The sequence below is a fragment of the Acomys minous genome (assembly GCF_964271855.1).
Source record: "Acomys minous genome assembly, chromosome: 5".
Taxonomy (NCBI): Eukaryota; Metazoa; Chordata; class Mammalia; order Rodentia; family Muridae; genus Acomys; species Acomys minous.
The window spans coordinates 96938202-96955842 of record NC_140494.1 but is presented as its reverse complement, the minus strand read 5'-3'; the positions used below and the strand labels follow the sequence as shown (position 1 = coordinate 96955842).

The window sequence follows — 17641 nt, the reverse complement described above, 5'->3', positions numbered from 1 at the left end:
ACAGCAAGGTCCCCTTCCCTTCCCACCCACCAAGATAGGATCTTTATGATATGTTACCTCTGCCTGAAATGCCATTCCTTAGATTTCGCTCCCCCAGGAAATATTGAGACACTGAGATCTTCATGAGAATTATTAGGGTACCACCATCTTGGGAGTACCTCATGGAAGGGAGCAGAGAGAAGAAGGCAGAAGCTCTGGGGAAGCAACAAAGTCTAGAATAGCATCGGGTGACAAACAGGAATCAAGCAATAGAATCACTGTATCTTCTCGAGACTCCAACAAAGACCAGGTGTCATAAACCCGTGGTGTCACCAACTCCTAGGCAGGATTATTTTCCTCAGGAGGGCTCAGCCTCCCAAAAGCAGAAGAGCCTGGGGAAGGAAGAGGTTTGTATTTGTAGGTTCTGGCGTGCTTCCTGACTGGAGGTAGGCCCAGGGAGGGGCCTGCAGGTCATGCCTCTACTTGAAACATCATTTTCTCTCTCAGGGTTGTTATTTATTGAGCCTTGGCTAACGTAGCCATCCAAATGTTGAGGAAAAACCCAGAGTACACATCAACTCATTCCCAGAATCAAACTTCAGAATGATTTAGACATCAGTGAGCCAGGCACATGTGGATTAAATTTTTCCCTAAGTGCACCTTCCATTAGCAAATCCCAGACTGGGATTTAGGATTGATGGGTTCCATTCAGGATACCCCAAGTTATAATAAAAGGAGTAAAACTTGAGCTAATTTCCCAACCCCAGATCATCATACAAGTTCTGAAAACTTCTGCTAAAAGCTGTGTAAATTGTCCAGACTACAGACCACTGGGACACACTCTTAGGAGGTAAGACTTGGGTGCCCAGGTAAAAACCCAAGCTTAGGTTTTCATGGGCCATCCCAAGGCAAGGGCTGGCTCTGCTATCTTCAATCACCCTTCCTGTTTAAGTAGGGGGCAGCTTGAGGAAAATGCCAAAACAACAGTGGGCTCCAGGTAAGTTTAGATAGCTTCTTTAGTTCCCAAAATAAGGCTAGGTGGTGGGTGCTCTTTTTTAAGTTAATGAATTTAAGGTGAATCCACATTATACGTGGAACAAATAAAGACTCAAGAGGGCTAGAGAGATGGCTCAGCAGTTAAGTGTACTGACTGCTATTGCTGCAGGCCAAATTCAGTTGCCAGGACCCACATCAGGCAGCTCACAATGACTGTCACCCCAGCTCCAGGAGGCCTCTGGCCTCCACGGACAACAGCACTCATGTACTTAAGCCCACATACAGACACATATTTATGCTCATAACTAACAGCAAAATTAAAAAAAAAATACAGAACCAAGATAGTTAGTTCTTCATTTGACTCTGTGATGTCAAGGAAGTAATCATCATCTCAAGTTTCCTGTGTGCTATCTGCTGAAAAATTGAAGGCTTGGATTGGCTAAGGACAACTAACCTTTTCTTCTGACCTTCTTCTCTAGGTCTAGGTCCTTTAGGCGTCTCCCGTACTTGTCTTTCTTCTCAAAAGACATGAGGACACTGGTGAGCTAAGATGTTGACTTTTCCTTCCAGATCTTGCTCAAACTTTGGGAAGTTCTCTAAACTATCATTAATTCATCAAGTAGACACTCGTTGACAGCAATTTCTTTCCACCACTCTATCTAGAACTCAGAGAAGGGACACACAGCAATCTCCTACAGAAGAAGAAGTCTACCAAAGGCCCAGAGGCCAAAGGATTGAGCAAATAAATAAATAAAAATAAAAAATAAATAAAAATAGGGGTAGGGGATGGTTAGCTGTGAGCCCCCAGCGCCTCTTCATCTGCCACCTGAGTCTCCTTTCCACCTCACTTTCCATGATGTCATCTGAGATAAAAGGAAAGAGCCGCGTACATCTTGACCCATGGGAAGGGTGGAGAGAGGCCAGGGCAATGCAGCTCCATGTCAGGTGGCAGTAGCTGGCAGCTCTCCACGCCTTGATCTCAAGGCTACATCCTCTCAAAGGAAAGATGATAGGAGCCAGAAAGAGAGCCTTGAAGCGGAATGCTAGAACTATGGGGTCGGATGGGGCTCTACAACAGCTGTCCTGCAGATGGGGAAGAACATTTAAGTCTTGAGTTTATATTTCTAGAAAAGCTCCCCTCCCCCCTATTCCTCCCTGTGCACGTGTGCGCTCTCTCTCTCTCTCTCTCTCTCTCTCTCTCTCTCTCTCTCTCTCTCTCTCTCTCATGAGGTTTTGTGAAGTTTAGAAAAATAAACAGAATCTAACCATAACTGTCTGAAAGTGCTAAATTACCAAGAAAGACATAACGGATTAATAACGCAAATTAAGCCTGGGTGGGAGATGGCCAGGACACTGGGGAGTTGAAAATAGCCCATGAGCCGGGCGTGGTGGCGCACGCCTTTAATCCCAGCACTCAGGAGGCAGAGGCAGGTGGATCGCTGTGAGTTCGAGGCCAGCCTGGTCTACAAAGCGAGTCCAGGACAGCCAAGGCTACACAGAGAAACCCTGTCTCAAAAAACAAAAAAAAAAAACAAAAAAAGAAAAGAAAAAAGAAAATAGCCCATGAGAGCAGTGGTTTCTCAACCTTGATTTGTCCCCTGGGAAGAGCTGCTTCTATAGACTGAATCTAACTAAGAGACTTGGGCTTGGAAGTGGGGGTGAGTTAAAAGCATAAAGTAAGCCATTCCCTTGTGCTTGTGAAGATCTGGCCAAGGTCACATAGCTTCGCCAAGGTTTCCAGGTAGCATTGCTCCTCATTTATCCTGCGGCAGCTGAACCTCATGCCCATTTTCAGAAACAATCTCGGGTGAACTGGAAGGACAGTGTGTTGACTGGTATGCCAGGCACAGGAAGGCGAACGCTGCATGGTCTCCCCTATATTTGGAATATTTGGAAAACCAAATCCATAGAAATAGGGAGTGACATGGTTAACAAAAGGCTGGGAGTGGAAGGCACTGAGGTCCAAGGTCAGGAGGAAGATGTTCAAGAGATCTATTGTAAGCTATAGTGATGACAGAAACAATATAACATATTCTAGAAAATTGCTTCAAGAGAAGATTTCGGGTGGCCTTACTGAAGTCCAAGTGTATGAAGTGATCTGTTTGCTAGGTACCTCGATTCAGCCATTCTGTAGAGTATACATGTGTCAAAGCATTGTGTTACATGCGCCCCACAAATATGAATCATTTTTACCTGTCAGTTAAAAAACAAAGGAAAGAAAAAGAGACACTTTTATCTGTCTTGAAGTAACCTATTGATGGGGAACCAAGGGACTACACACATGGTATATTGTTGTTGAAATGGAACATAGAAGGAAGGTCCAGGCTTTCAGTTGACAAATGAATGGATTCATGAAGAAGAAGAAGAAGAAGGAAGAGGAGGAGGAGGAGGAGGAGGAGGAGGAGGAGGAGGAGGAGGAGGAGGAGGAGGAGGAGGAAATCCCTTAGCCATTGAGCAGCCAAGCTGAGAACCCAGCTCCCCAGCATCCCAGGACAAACCTATGCCTTCTGAATCAGCTACCAGCAGGCTCTCCAGCTAGTGAGCCAGTTCTCCTTTCTCACTATCTCCCAGTCATAAATTTGCATATTCGCAACTAGTCAGCAGCTTTTATGGCTGTAAGTTCCCAGAACTTAACCTTGAGGTCTCCGCAGTTCAAGTCCATAGTTTATCCTCTGTTATTTGTCATGCAAAGTGTTAACCACCAGTAACTCAAAGGTGAAGGAGACACAGACCCCGCAGCCAGCAAGGAAGTGTCCTGAGTTCTTTCTGACAAATAGCCTGACCCTCTCTGCTCACCATGCCCACCCCCACACCCATGCTCAAACCTTTACAATACGTGCAGGGTAGGTTAGGCAGGAGAGGGTATTGAGGTAAATTACAGCCTGAGAAGTGTTCCTCAAGCTTCTGGAAGGAAATCACCCACCTCCTCCTGACTCCAGGTACACATGCTACGGTTTGGATATAAAATGTCCCTCATAAGCACATGTGTTAGGGTCTTGGGTACCAGCCACTGGTATATGGGTGAAGAGTAGTGAGTCCTGAGACCTTTGACCTAAATGATAGATTCATCCTTTAATGACTTCATTATACAATAGTATTATTGGGAGACAGTAGAAAGTGAGAGACAGGGCTTAGTTGGGACAAGTGGGTCAATGGGGGTTGCCCGGTGTATCTTGCTCCCTCTTGTTTCTTTTCTCTGCTTCCTGAGTACCATGGGGTGAGCAGCCTCAGCTAGATGCTCCTACCCCCATAATACCCGCCTCACCTCAGGCCTAACACAAAGATTCCAATCACCTGTTGACTCAGCCTCTAAAACCATGAGCCAAAATAAACAGTTCTCCTTTGTAAGTTGTGTTTCTTGGGTATTTGTCACCACAAAAGAAAGCCAACACATACAAAAGGGACTTTTCTAGCTTTCTAATATTGAGGAACAGTTAGCCTGGCCTTGACTTACACTTCTACCAGCAAGAAGACAGAAGATAAATTCCCTCCTCTTTCTGAGCCTTGGCACCCACTTTGCAAAAACCCTTATGAACTCATGAAATTCAAACACGATCGCTGATCTCCTCAGCTCCACGTGTGGCTCTCAAGAGGCCTCAGTAAGTGCAACTCAAGGGACCAGGTATCACCTAGAATGTGACAGCTGATTCCCTGCCAGGGGACATAAAAGCTGGCTTACTGCCTCTCTGCTAAGTGTGACTTCCTGTCTCAAGCCTGCCTGAGCCTTCGCTCAGCAGGACATCCCTTCCTTCTGGCTCAGCTTCTGTCCCTTGAATCCCCACATGCAAAAGGACAGAAGGCTTGCTCCGATCTTAGCGACATTTCTGTTTAAAAGTGTGCAAAGTGAGCTGCTGTGTGGGAAATGCAATTGCTAAAGGAATAACCTGGTCCGTGATGGGAAAGTCGCAGGACTCTACACTTCTGTCCACATGGCCCTGGTGTGCCTCTGCTTCTTTATCTACAGTGTGGGAATACCAACAGTTCCCCTTTCAGCTGTGACAATGAAATTAGAAAAGACACACGAATGTCCCAACAAATAGGAAAGCAATACATATATACTATTTTTTCTTCTCTTGTCTCCTTGACACATCTCAAATACAAATAGGGCTGTGTGGATCAGGCAAAGCAGTTGTATTTATTCTCAGTAAGCAGCAGTGTTCCACCTCATTCTTTTCAATGCACAAAAGCAATGCATCTTGTTGTTAAAGGACCTTCTTAATATTTATGCTTATACCCGTAAATTAGTGTTGTTCTCACTTTTGGCCAGAGAAGCCTCTTCCTGCAGTGAGCAGGGGTCAGTGCAGAGACTCATAACTGGTCAGACTGCTGGGAGTGAGTGTTGTGAGTGCACAGCTCTAAAAGGAATGTTTTTTTAAAAAAGGATTTATTTATTTATTATTTATACAGTACTCTGCCTGCATGTGTGCCTACATGCCAGGAGGCACCAGATCTCATTATAGATGGTTGTGAGCCACCATGTGGTTGCTGGGAATTGAACTCAGGACCTTTGGAAGAACAGCTAGTGTGCTCTTAACGGCTGAGCCATCTCTCCAGCCATTAAATGGAACTCTTTATCAACCCTGTGTTCTCACTCCAAGGCTCAAGGGACATCATTGAAGAGGGGGCAGAAAGAAGGGAGGAGCTGGAGGATCCAGAGGAGTCCCACGGAATGCTGTCTTCCGCTCACAACACGGACATGGCATTCATGAACTCACTGCAGCCATGGTCACCTGCACAACAGCTGCAGACGACATCCGTCAGCATTCCAGCAGGCAGCCCCAGCTGGGCTCAGAAGATTGCAAACCAAAAGCAATATAAAAATTATACACGAAGAAAACATGGTGGAGGGTGTCCCGGGAGAGTAGGAGGGGTGAACTGGGGGTCGATATGATCAAGATACATTGTCTATGTGAAGCTCTCAAAGAGTAAATAAAAGGGTTTTTTTGTTTTGTTTTGTTTTGTTTTTTGTTTTTGTTTGTTTTTAAAGAAACAAGGTTCTCCTGTCTCCACCTGAGCTAAGGGAGAAAGAAAGTTAAGGGTGGATCCCAGAGCTGAAGCCAAAGCTGTCTTCTTCTCAGCATGTCACAGGGAGTGCTCTTGGCAAGGCTCCCCAGCCAGTGCCGAAGGTGAAATCCATCACCAGGGCTGGGGACTGAGATAAGACAGACGAAAGTAAATCAAGGCTCCCCAGATAAGAAGACAGCCTGGGGCCTGAAAAATGCAGCTCCCCTGCCAGCTGTCCAATTCTGCAAGCTGCAAAGCAAAGGTTAGGTGGAAAGCGACTCAGACCCCAGGCCCCCTCCTTGAGAAGTGGGAGGGAACTGTACTCTCTGCTGTTCCCTCTGACCCCAGACCCATCTGGAAGGAGCAACAGGCATTTTTATTGGACCTTTCTTGGCAAACAGTATATACCTACATACACACGTGTGTGTGTGTGTGAGAGAGAGAGACAGAGACAGAGAGAAAGAGAGGCAGAGAGAGACAGAGAGAAAGACAAAGAGAGAGAGAGAGAAACAGAGAGAAACAGAGAGAGACAGAGACAGAGAGAGACAGAGAGACAGAGAAAGAAAGAGAGAGCATATCCAGTGGCATCAGAGATTAAAAATAAAAGTTTAGGCTCAGGATCAAACAGTCTGAACTCAAGTCTAGATTCTAAGCACTTTTTAACTTTTAATTGTATTCCTCCTCCTCCTCTTTTTCTTCTTCCCAGTGAAAAGGATCAAGCCTGGCCCTTTATCGGGACATAGTGGGTCATGCCTGTAATCCTAGCACTTTTGAGGTTGGGGAGGCAGAAGCAGGGGGATCACAAATTTAAGCCAGCCTATGCTAATACCAAGCGTATCTTCAAAACAAAATAAAAAAAGTAGCCAGGGCCTCCCCATGCCAGGCAGATCAGATGCTCTACCCCAGAGCTGGGTCTCCACCTCTCACCCTTTCTGTACAGTCTCTAACCTGCTCCATCGTGGTAAGCCTTGCCTGAAAGCTACTCCCAATATACAAAGCTGTTTGCATTGGTTCCTTTTGTTGAACGTTACTGAGCAGTAGCTCTTTTCTTTACCCTCTCTTCCTGTGTCATTGTCATGAGTGGCTCCAAATACAAGAACTCTTCCTTCCTGCAAAACTGTGATGCGCCCACCTGAGCCCCTGACACAGGAGCGATTACAAAGAGTTGTTCTGACCAGAAGGTTCAGGTTAAGAAGGGGAAGAAAATCACAGCAGCCACCTGAAGGCCAAGACGCTTTGAGGGAAAGGAGTGTCTATAAAGATAGGGAAGGAGAAGAAAGAATGAGCCAGGCAGCCAGGCGGTGGTGGCACACGCCTTTAATTCCAGCACTTGAGAGGCAGAGGCAGGCAGATCACTGTGAGTTTGAGGCGAGCCTAGTCTATAAAGTGAGTCCAGAACAGTCAAGGCTACACAGGGAAACCCTTGTCTAAAAGAAGAAGAAGAAGAAGAAGAAGAAGAAGAAGAAGAAGAAGAAGAAGAAGAAGAAGAAGAAGAAGAAGAAGAAGAAGAAGAAGAAGAAGAAGAATGAGGCAGGCAGGACGTTCCTCACACCTACACGGCTCATTACTGCTTCCAAAAGAGGACCTGCATATCTCTGCATCCTCCCAGCCTTGCCTTCGTTTTCTCTCTCGTCGTTAACCGTTAAGTCACAAGCATTTCCTCTGTCCCTGGGGTTGGAATGTGTTGAAGACTGTGCCTCCTGCTCTAAAGTTGTCTACAATCGAATTTGAGCCAAAGCAACCAGACCTGGGGCATCTGGAGAGTCAGTGAACCTGCTCCCCCATCCCCCACTCCCCCACCCTTACCCCCACCCCCCCCACCCCACCCCCGTTCCCTAAAACCTTCCATAGAGTTGAGATAGGCTCTAGACAGGTATGGAAAAGCTAGGCAAGCCAGGCAAAGGTGGGCGAGGGGGAGCCTGGCTAGCATGGTAGAGAAGAGGAGCCTGCACGGGGAAACCCCAGGAAGAATGTCGGGGAGAGGAGACCAGCACAGGCCAGGCCGACAGCCAATCACTGGGGCCACCGTCAAGGTTTGGCTCAGCAGCAACTGCTGAGCAACGCCGCACACTTTTCGCTTGCCTTTATCATTTGGAAGAACGGAGCCTAGTTTTGAGGTTTGTCCTAAAGCTAGGAGGTGATATGGAAGGCCAGTTTAGGCAAATGTATGGGTTCCAGTGACACAGGAGTGGGTGTCCTGGAGGGGAGGGAGCACTGCAAGAAAGAAGACATTTGGAGGTGAAGGAAGGGATTGCTTGGCAAAGATAAGATGGGCTGCGGGCGGTGGCTGAGCCATCTTCCTTTTGCTAAGGTTCCTTCTGCAGTCCGCTGGGGCTGAAGCACTATGGGGAAAGTCAGAGGCGCCCGGGCTAACACCCTCCCTTGGTGGAAACCAGACAGTGAGAGGCAGGCTGCTACGATCACAGAGTGACAGGACATGAGTGGATACACAAATCGACAAGATTAACTATCCCCGTTGTATACACAAGAGGCTTGGCTAACACTCGGCCAATTAGAAAACTAATCTAAACAGCCACCGGCTTCCTGGCTCCTCTCAGAGCACTCTGAAACAGCTGTTCGCCTTGCACTTGTTGCTGGCCCGGCAAGTGCCAAGACTTCTTCTTGAGGCTGGGTCCCCACTTAAGCTTCAAGGGCTCCTCAAGAGCAAAGGCCCGTGTCACTTCCGTCCCTTGCATCCCTTCTCAGGTTCCGCTGCTGTTATGTATATGTATATATAGTGTCCTTTCCAGACCGATGCCTCCGAGAAGCCCTCAGAAGACCCCACGCAGAGGAACCATTACAGCACTACATTGCTGTTCTTCTGGGAGCCACACAACAAAGGCAGAATCCTTCGATGTCTGACAAGTTGAAGTGCAAACAACTAGATGACTCAGCACTAAGAGTCCTCTCCTTAAAAAGAGGATAATCACGACACATGGTACATGTGTGTGATTGGATTAGAACATGCACTATGTATGTGTATATACATAGCTTATATGTATAACTGTATGAATATCCATACAGTTTCTGACACTTAAATAATCAATGTCTGAGACGTCCCATTATTACTATGGCTATTAATATACTACTACCCTTTAACTGCCGTTGTTACTGACTGCTACTTATCACTGACCTGAGCACCTGAGGAGCAGGTAGTCTCTAAAATGATCCTTGGTTGTCTCTATCTCTGGGCATTTACACCCTCGTATAACCCATCCCCTTGAGTGTGAGTGGAACCTGCCACTTAACCAGCTATCTATGACAAAGACAATAGAGGTTGAAGGCCACCATCAGGCAGTGAGCAACTCGAATTTCTGTCTCTCTGTGTTTCTGTCTCTCCCTGTGTGTCTCTCTATCTCTCTAAGTCTCTGTCTCTCATCTGTCTCTGTCTCTCTGTCTCTGTCTCTGTCTCACACTCTCCCTCTACCATTCTCAGCTTGAATGTTTTAATGGAGCAAGCTGCCATAGTGGAGAGGCTTATATGGCCAGGGCAACAACCACAAGCTGAGGGCTCAGGCCCCTCAAAGACCAAATTCTGCAGATAACCAGGTGACCTCAGAAATGGGTCTTTCCCCAAGTGAGACCTTGACTACAGCATTGTGAGAAATCCTAAGGCAGAGGATCTAGCTAAGTTTTACCTACACTCCTGGGCCACAGAAATTGGCCAGGGTGTAATTTAAAGCACTCAGTGTTGGGGAGGGCACACAGGTGAACCTCTACAAGACTTAGAGTTGCAAGCTGGAGACCAACCTGGGCTGCGTAGTGAGGACTCATCTCAAAAAAAAAAAAATCAACTCAGTGATAGAATGTGCACAGCCCTGGGTTCAATGCACACACACGCACACACACACACACACACACACACAGAGAGAGAGAGAGAGAGAGAGAGAGAGAGAGAGAGAGAGATACACACATACACACATTATAGTAATTTGTTACACAAAGATGGGTAGCAAATACAAATTCCTTATGTTCCTACCATAGCATATGTCATATAGAGTGGAAGTCACTCTGAGTGGACAGATGAACAGATAGATGGATGAGTAAATGAGTGAATGGTAACAGAAAGACTCATCCAGACCAAGGAAAGGTCTAAACAGCTAGTTCCCAAATAGGGCTCTTTCTTAGTACCTTCTGTCTGTATCTTTCCTGCTCTCATTTGTGACCCCAGGTCCCTGCCTCCTGCTTACTGCATTTAGTCATTCTTTGAATTTTTATTTTCCTCCTTAAAAAAAAAAAAAAGAAAACGAAAAAGAAATATAACTCTCTCTAAAATATCTGATCTGAGCGAGCTGGAATGGTTTCTGATGGAAAGCAGTCTTGTCCACAAAGGCTTTACCCACCCAGCTTAGGAATGTGGTTGCTGCAGATATTAAAACAGACCTGCTGGCGTCTGCACGGAGTGTGGAGCCCCTGCCAGAAATGACCTCAGCCTGCACAGCAGGGCTCTTACCTATGGAAAGCTGCTGCTCTGGGCTGGATCACAGCAAAAGCCTGCTTCCCTGAAGCCTTCTCCCTCTAGATACCTCAGACTGCGCCCTCTACATCAGTGCCCCAGGTGCCATAGCCCTGCAAGCCTAGAACTCAAAGTCAGGAGAGAAGTGCCTTCAGGACTCTAAGGACGCTGGTAGGCTCAGTGTCTCTTTGCAAGTGGCTTTGGTTGAAGGATATGGGTCTTATGGCCGACATTCTTGCCCCCTTCTCCTCCTCGTTCCGTCTCCCCTAGACAGTTCTGAGGGACTTTGTTCAATTGACACAATATCAAGCTGTGCTGGTGCTATAAGGGACACCCTCCAGGAAAGGCGGGGACTCTTAAGGAAGAGCCAGAGACTAGAAATGCTCATACCGAAGTCTCTTCGCCACGAATCTAAGCCTCCACCCCAGGCCTTGGGTTTCAACCTGGCTTCACTCAGCTCCCATTGTCCAGTGTGACCACATCAGAGAGGAAGTAGAAATGTGTCCAATAACAAATTTCCTACCGGAGTCTCCGCTATAACACATTCCAGCCTCCAAGCCCAGCTCAGCCCTTTATATTCCCCAACAACTGTAACAGCCAGGATCTGCTCATCTCATTCTTTGGTGCAAAGCACTTTTACATTCCCTGTTTCTCACAAGAATGTTACAGAATTTTTAGCCCCACTTAGCAAGTGAAAAATACGTCAGCTGATACTATGTTACCCTTTGCCCTTGTCTTCTCTTTCAGCTTCTAGAAAGAAGAGCCGAGAGGCCTCGTGTGGATAGGACTGACAGCTGGTCTTCAAGTCTGGGGGCCTCCTGGGTTTTAAGTTCTGGGCCTGCGACTACGAACAGGGTCGTCTTTGCACGGCTTACTCTATTCGACTGGCCAAGGAATAAGAATGGGACAATTAGAGTAAATACACTTCAGCCGGAAGTGATCAGCACGCGAATGAGATTTAAAGTGAGAGGCAAATGAGAAGCACAGATTTGAGGGGCTACGCGTTAGGGTCCAGCTTTTCCCCTTGCTCGCTGTGTTCCTGGGAAAACCTAGTTTATCTGAGCCATCGTTTTTTCATCCATTATAAGTGATGAAAGGGTGGAGGCTGATAAACCGGATGACCTATGGAGTCGCTTTTGCTCCGAAGCTTGACCTTTTGATTCCGTTTCCTCTTGGGAAAAGACAGTTTTCCAACTCAGTGGGCAGTGATCTGCTATTGTACAATCAATGCCATCTGGACCTTAAGCAGGAAGTGAGGACGCCTTAGCCAGCTCCTCTGAAGAGGCGAAGAGGACCTTGTGCCTCATCTCCACCCAGCCTTTTCCCCAGCCTTCAACGGCGTGTCAATGGGACCTCCTTTCGGTATGAAGAGGAGCTCCCAACATCCTGTGTCCTTGACTGTCACTAGCCAGCAATTACTGCCCAAGTCAGTTACACTCCAGACAGACTGGCACTTGGCTGATCTCTTCCGGAAGTCTGGAAGCCTGGGCTGAAGGTTAGTCACGATCCCCAGTGCCCAAGGAGACCCAGGGGAGGCCTGCAGCTGCCCTCAGCTGTCAGCTGAACAATGCAGACCCTGTCAGGTCCCCAGCTGAGCCTTCTTTCAGGGTTGTTCAGATTGCAGTATTAACTGGAGGCCATTCAGGGGCTTCCTGTTCCTTGAGCCTTAGCAAAGATTCTTAGCAAAGATGCTCAGCCAGGTCTCCATCTAACCAGAGCCCCAGTAGCTGGAGGGGGGGGGGAACGGGGGGGAAGAACGAAAGCCGCTCAGCATTGTCTCATAACAAGCCAAACTTCTCCCATTGGAAAGGACCCCTGGGACCCAGGGCCCACGGCTTCTATTTTCCCACATGTTAGCCAGGCCCAGGGATAGGATAGCGCAGTTTTCAGGAACCTTTAAGAGGTATTTTATGGATTCCTGGGTTATCAACAGCAGTCTTTAACAACTGTCCCCCATAATCATATACTGTTGCAAATACTTATGCTAGTGAATACCCTCCACCTCAGCAAGGCGTGTCCTGCCTGCCTCTAGAGCTCAGCTGTCCCCAAGCTTAGATGTCTTTTTCCATTTCCATAGCAACCCCAATACTCCCAATGGCTAGCCTATTAACTGTCATCAGTCTCTACCCAGCTCCCACCTCTCATTAGGTCTCTCCAGCACATGACTGGGAGGCCCTCCATTATGTCAGGTAGGTGTCCTCCTACCCTTTGAACTATGGTGGGGACTTGCTTCCTGATTATTGAGTATCATAAAGTCCCATCTGGGAGCTAACCCTCTGGCTGCAGTTGGAACCCAGGGCCAATTCAGGCATATGTGGGGAGAAATGACTCCTATTACAGAAACTATGTTTCCACATGGCCTGGAGTAGGAATCCTTGTCCTTGCTGCCACCAAATCCACTCTAATCTTCTCTCTTGCAGTATACGAGGACCATGTCTAAGTGGCAGTCAGACCTGGAATTATGTGGAATCGGGTCACCAGGCATGGATATGCATGGTCAGTGAATACCAGACGTCAGTCGAGAGTCTAGCTCCATCTTCTGCGGCCTGCAGAGCAGGCTGGTTTCCTTAATGCTTTTCTCAAGTCCTAATGAAAACAAGTTGGAGCCATGGCTGGGGCTGGGGTGGGGGGGCTGCAGAGCAGAGTTTATAGGCACTTGCATTTTCTTAACAGCTCCCCTCTCACTCACACATTCTTCTACATTTTTCCCTTTTATTAATGTGGCATCCTTCCCAGGCCACTTTATGGGACCATGTGTGTTTCCACTTATGTCCTGATTGAGTTTGATCGCGTCTCTCCCTATGAAGAACCCTTAGATCTTGCTCATGGCTTCCCCACCTCGCCCTGCAGGGTCTAATCACTTCAGTTGCTCCCGGGCTCTTGTGCTCATCTCTCAACTCAGTCCCAAGGACGCCATGGCGTTTCTCACCATGCCTCTGCCTTAGGGTCATACCTCATCTGGACCCCAAATAAGACAACCCAATTTGATGACTCACCCAAATCTGCAGTGACTCCTGGAACCTTGCCCAACAATCAGATCTGCCTCAGAGGATGAAAAGAAAGATTTGCTACAACTGACGATTTTCAAAGGAATGTGCTTGGCGCCCTGAAGGCCATTGCCGAAGAGCAGCTCTGAGAGAACAGAACTTTCCAAGGGGCCTGCTTTCAAAGGCATGGCATGCATTTTTGGAAAGTCAAGCTTTGGCGTGCTTGTTTAAAAAGATATTCATGGTGCTTGCAGCAACTCTGCACGCAGAGCTTTTCAGTCCCCATCAGCCCAGTTTAGGGAACCAGGACTGAATCTGATGCTTACTTATTCTCTTTGAGGCCCAGTTCCCTTTTTCCACCTCTGATACCTGGAAGGTTTCTCTATTTCACTCGGCTATGAAGTGGCAGGCTTGGTGGCATCCTGTGATCTTTGAAAACATACCCTCTGGGAGCTGCAGTTCCTTCCTCTGTAAAATGAGGAAAGGAATCCACACTGCAGAATGGTAAAAAGAAACGAAGTTGCGTCTGTAAGAGGCCTGGCGCTTTGGAGGCTCTCGCAAGTGTTCGGAGGTTGTCGCTATCATTAATACTAGGCGATTAAGTAATATCTATTGTCAAGCTTGTGAATTGCTTTTATTCCATAGTTATCTACCTTGTTCCCTCCGACCTTCCCAGGATGTCTGTACCAGCATCAGATTCCCCATTCCCTGTCTCAAACCAAGAATCTCTGGGTCCTTTGGGAAGTGCAGTCCTGGGATCATTTTCCCAACAGGCTCTGGGAGAGGCATTAATCCCACAAGGCTTGATGTGGGAAGTTTTTACAGGTACCATTCATCTGGTGGGCAGATGGAGCTTTGTTGCAAGATACACTTCTGTCTTCCAGATGGGAAAGTGCCTGGGAGTCCTAAGCTGGGACTAGCCCATCTCTTTTGGAGTATACATGCATCAGTAGCCTCTTTCTAGGTCTACATCCTTGAACCAACTTAGAGCTGGATATGTCTTTGGCCGCTGAAACTTATGTCCTGGCAACTACGTTTTAATTTCCTTGCGACCTCCACAGTGTTTCCCAAATTCATTCATATCCTCCCCCCCCCTCTCTCCCAACCCCTTCCTCCCTCTCCCTCCCCCATCTCTTCCAGAAAGAGAATAATGCTAGTTATAGTAATGGTCAGGCTGGCCTTTTCCCCCATCAGGTACATGGTTCCTTTATTACAGTGTTTCTCAGGGATCTGAATCTCGACACAATGGGCTTTTAAAAATAGAGTTACCCCACAACAACATTTAAACATTTTTACTGAAAGAAGATGGAGTTAAGGAGCAGTTGTTAGTGGCTGCATTGTCCTCCGCTGGTAACATCCCATTGGATAGCATCGATTCCTAATGCTGTACCTGAGAGGTCTCATCTCTGCCTTAGCAAAGCAGGAACACCCCCACCCCAGAGTTGTCCAGCCTTTCTTAAGTGGTGCCTCTTTGGGTTCTGTACTAAAGTACTCTCTCTCTCTCTCTCTCTCTCTCTCTCTCTCTCTCTCTCTCTCTCTCTCTTCTCAGACACACACACACACACACACACACACACACACACACACATCACTTCCAGTCAAAGTGCTTTGGGTCACAAAGGGCAGAAACCCATTCCCACAAGCACATATAGAACATGACCATTGCAACAATAAAGTAATTTCAAATGAATGAAGTACCAGGCTTCAGTGTGGCTTTAAACCAAGATCTTATTGATCATGGAAGTTCAGTTTAGCTCCCTACAACTAAATGATTACAGAGTTTGTGTTTTTATTGTTTCAACTTCTTTTTTTCTTTCTTTCTTTTTTTTTTTTTTTTTTTTTTTTGCTTTTCGAGACAAGGTCTCTCTGTGTTAGCCTTGGCTGTCCTGGACTTGCTTTGTATACCAAGCTGGCCTTGAACTCACAATGATCTGCCCGCCTCTGCCTCCTGAATGCTGGGATTAAAGGCATGTGCCACCACACCCAGCTTATTTCAACTTCTTAAGAGAGAAATATGGGGGTTGGGTGTGGTGGCGCATGCCTTTAATCCCAGCACTTGGGAGGCAGAGGCAGGGGGATCTCTGAGTTCAAGGCCAGCCTGGTCTGCAAGAGTCCAAGTACAGTCAAGGCTACACAGAGAAACCCTGTCTCAAAAAATCAAAAGAAAAAGAGAGACAGAGAGACAGAGAGACAGAGACAGAGACAGAGACAGAGAAATGGAATAGTTGTTTCTGGCCAGCACACTGACTGACCTTGAGTATCGCTGGTTGAAGTAACCATGGTTGAGGAGCAGAACATACAGCAAAGGCATAGCTAAGGGCCCAGAGAGACGGCTCCGTGGGAAAAGGCCCCTGCTGTGAAATCTCACAACTCTAGACTGATCTCCAGAACCCACATGGTAGAAGAAGAGGACCAACTCCCACAAATCATCCTTTGACCTCTACATAAGCCTGTGACATGTCTTCCCCAACACACATGAGTATACATATACATACATACACAATAAACAAGCAAGTAAATATAAAAACCTGATTAAGAAGCGACAAAGCCAGCTCAACAGTTAAAGCCCTGGCTGCTTTTCCAGAGAACGCAGGTTTGGTTCCCCTCACCTACATGGTGGTTTACAACTCCAATTTCAGAGTATCTAACACCCTTTCATGCTTTCCAAAGGCAGCAAGGATACATGTGGTACACAGACATACATGCAGGCAAAACACTCGTAAAATACAATAAAAAGTTATTAAAAACCAAAACAAAATATGTTTAAGATAGAGGGGGGCTGCCAGCATAGTGGCACACAAGTGTAATCCCAGCACTTGGGAAGTAGATGCAGAAAGGATCGGGAAATGAAAAACAGCTAGCTACATAGCAAGTTTGTTGTCAGCCTGGCTTCTATAAGACCTTGTCTCCAGAATACCCAAGCCCAAACCATACAAACAGAACAGATAGCAGCATCCGAGAGTGAGCGAGAGAACTGCTCTTAGATGCAGCAGCCTATGGTGGTACCCTCCCAGAGGTGTGTCTACTGCAACCTCATGATGTTTGGGGTCTAGAGAAAGGGACCACTAACGTTCATCCTCAGTGGACACTGGGTTGGAGCGCAAATGCTGGGGATGCGCGGGGATGCGCAGGTCTGCTGAAGCAGCTGCCATCATACAGCACTCTGGGGGAAATGGTGACGGTTCTGAGAGAGTACTTGCAGAAATGGCCTGTGAAAAAAGCTTCCGGTCAGAAGTCTAGTTTCCGATCCAGCTCTGGCCTTCACCCCGCAGAACCACCTGGGGATTCACTCTTCTTATTCAAGGTCTCAGATTTTCCATAATATAAAAACAACAATGTCATTGTAGATAGTAATTAGTAAAATGTTTTCTAAGCCTGCGCCTTTGTCCTTTCCTACCTGGTTCACAACCCATTATGTCTCAGAAAGATGTTAGATTGGAGTCATTTGCCCATGCATTTGTTGGGGTCTCTGTCAGCTACCTCTCTCCTGTGACAGCCCACCCGGCCCCCACAATTAGTCCCTGTCAGAGGCTTTCCAGCCAGCTGAAAAGAAAAAAATGGTATGGTCTTTCTGGGGATGAAAACAGATCCAAACCCTTGCCCTCCAGCCACACCAATGAGGGCAGGCTGGGCTAACATCTAACAGGAAGCTGTCCAGGTGGACTGGGAAGAGCAAAGGGAACACAAAGCAAATGCCCTGGGCTGGCGAGCACAGTCTGTGGTGCTAGAAAGGGACAGTGGAAAATGTTGTGGGTTCCTGGGGGGAGGTGACAGGGGCAGAGGAAATGGTTTGTGCCACTTGGCATGAAATGAATAACACTCAAGGACTGTGCGAAATGCCCCACTAATCGGCACCTGTTCCTTTTGGAACCAGCCACCAGAGCCCATGGCATCTGAGGTTGAATCTGGTTTTGGGGCTTGCCAAAAGAGGAAGTATAATACGTTAAGATCCAATCTAGTGTTGAAAGATGCACTGGTCGTTAAGTGGAGTGCAGAGGAGGAAGGTGACCTCAGCCTCCTTTGCCCTTTCCTGGCCTCAGATGCTCTGTCGCACATCCCCAGTCCAAGCCCAGGCAGATGGCTGAGAATTCTGCAGGGGCCTCTGAACATACCCTTGGCTAATAGCCACATTCCAGAGCAGCATATGTTTCATCTCAGGCCCACAAGGTTTGTACTTCCAAGTGGAGCCAAAAAGAAAACCTTGGCCCAGGCTGCAGAT

At 47.2% G+C, this 17641-nt stretch overlaps 1 long non-coding RNA gene across 1 annotated transcript; it reads left to right on the top strand.

Moving 5' to 3' along the window:
* Nucleotides 1-646: 646 nt before the first annotated feature.
* LOC311597226 lies at nt 647-5984 on the top strand. Its single transcript, XR_014779141.1, has 3 exons — nt 647-829; nt 1455-1515; nt 5574-5984. It is a non-coding gene; the product is annotated as an uncharacterized lncRNA (long non-coding RNA).
* Nucleotides 5985-17641: the final 11657 nt, after the last annotated feature.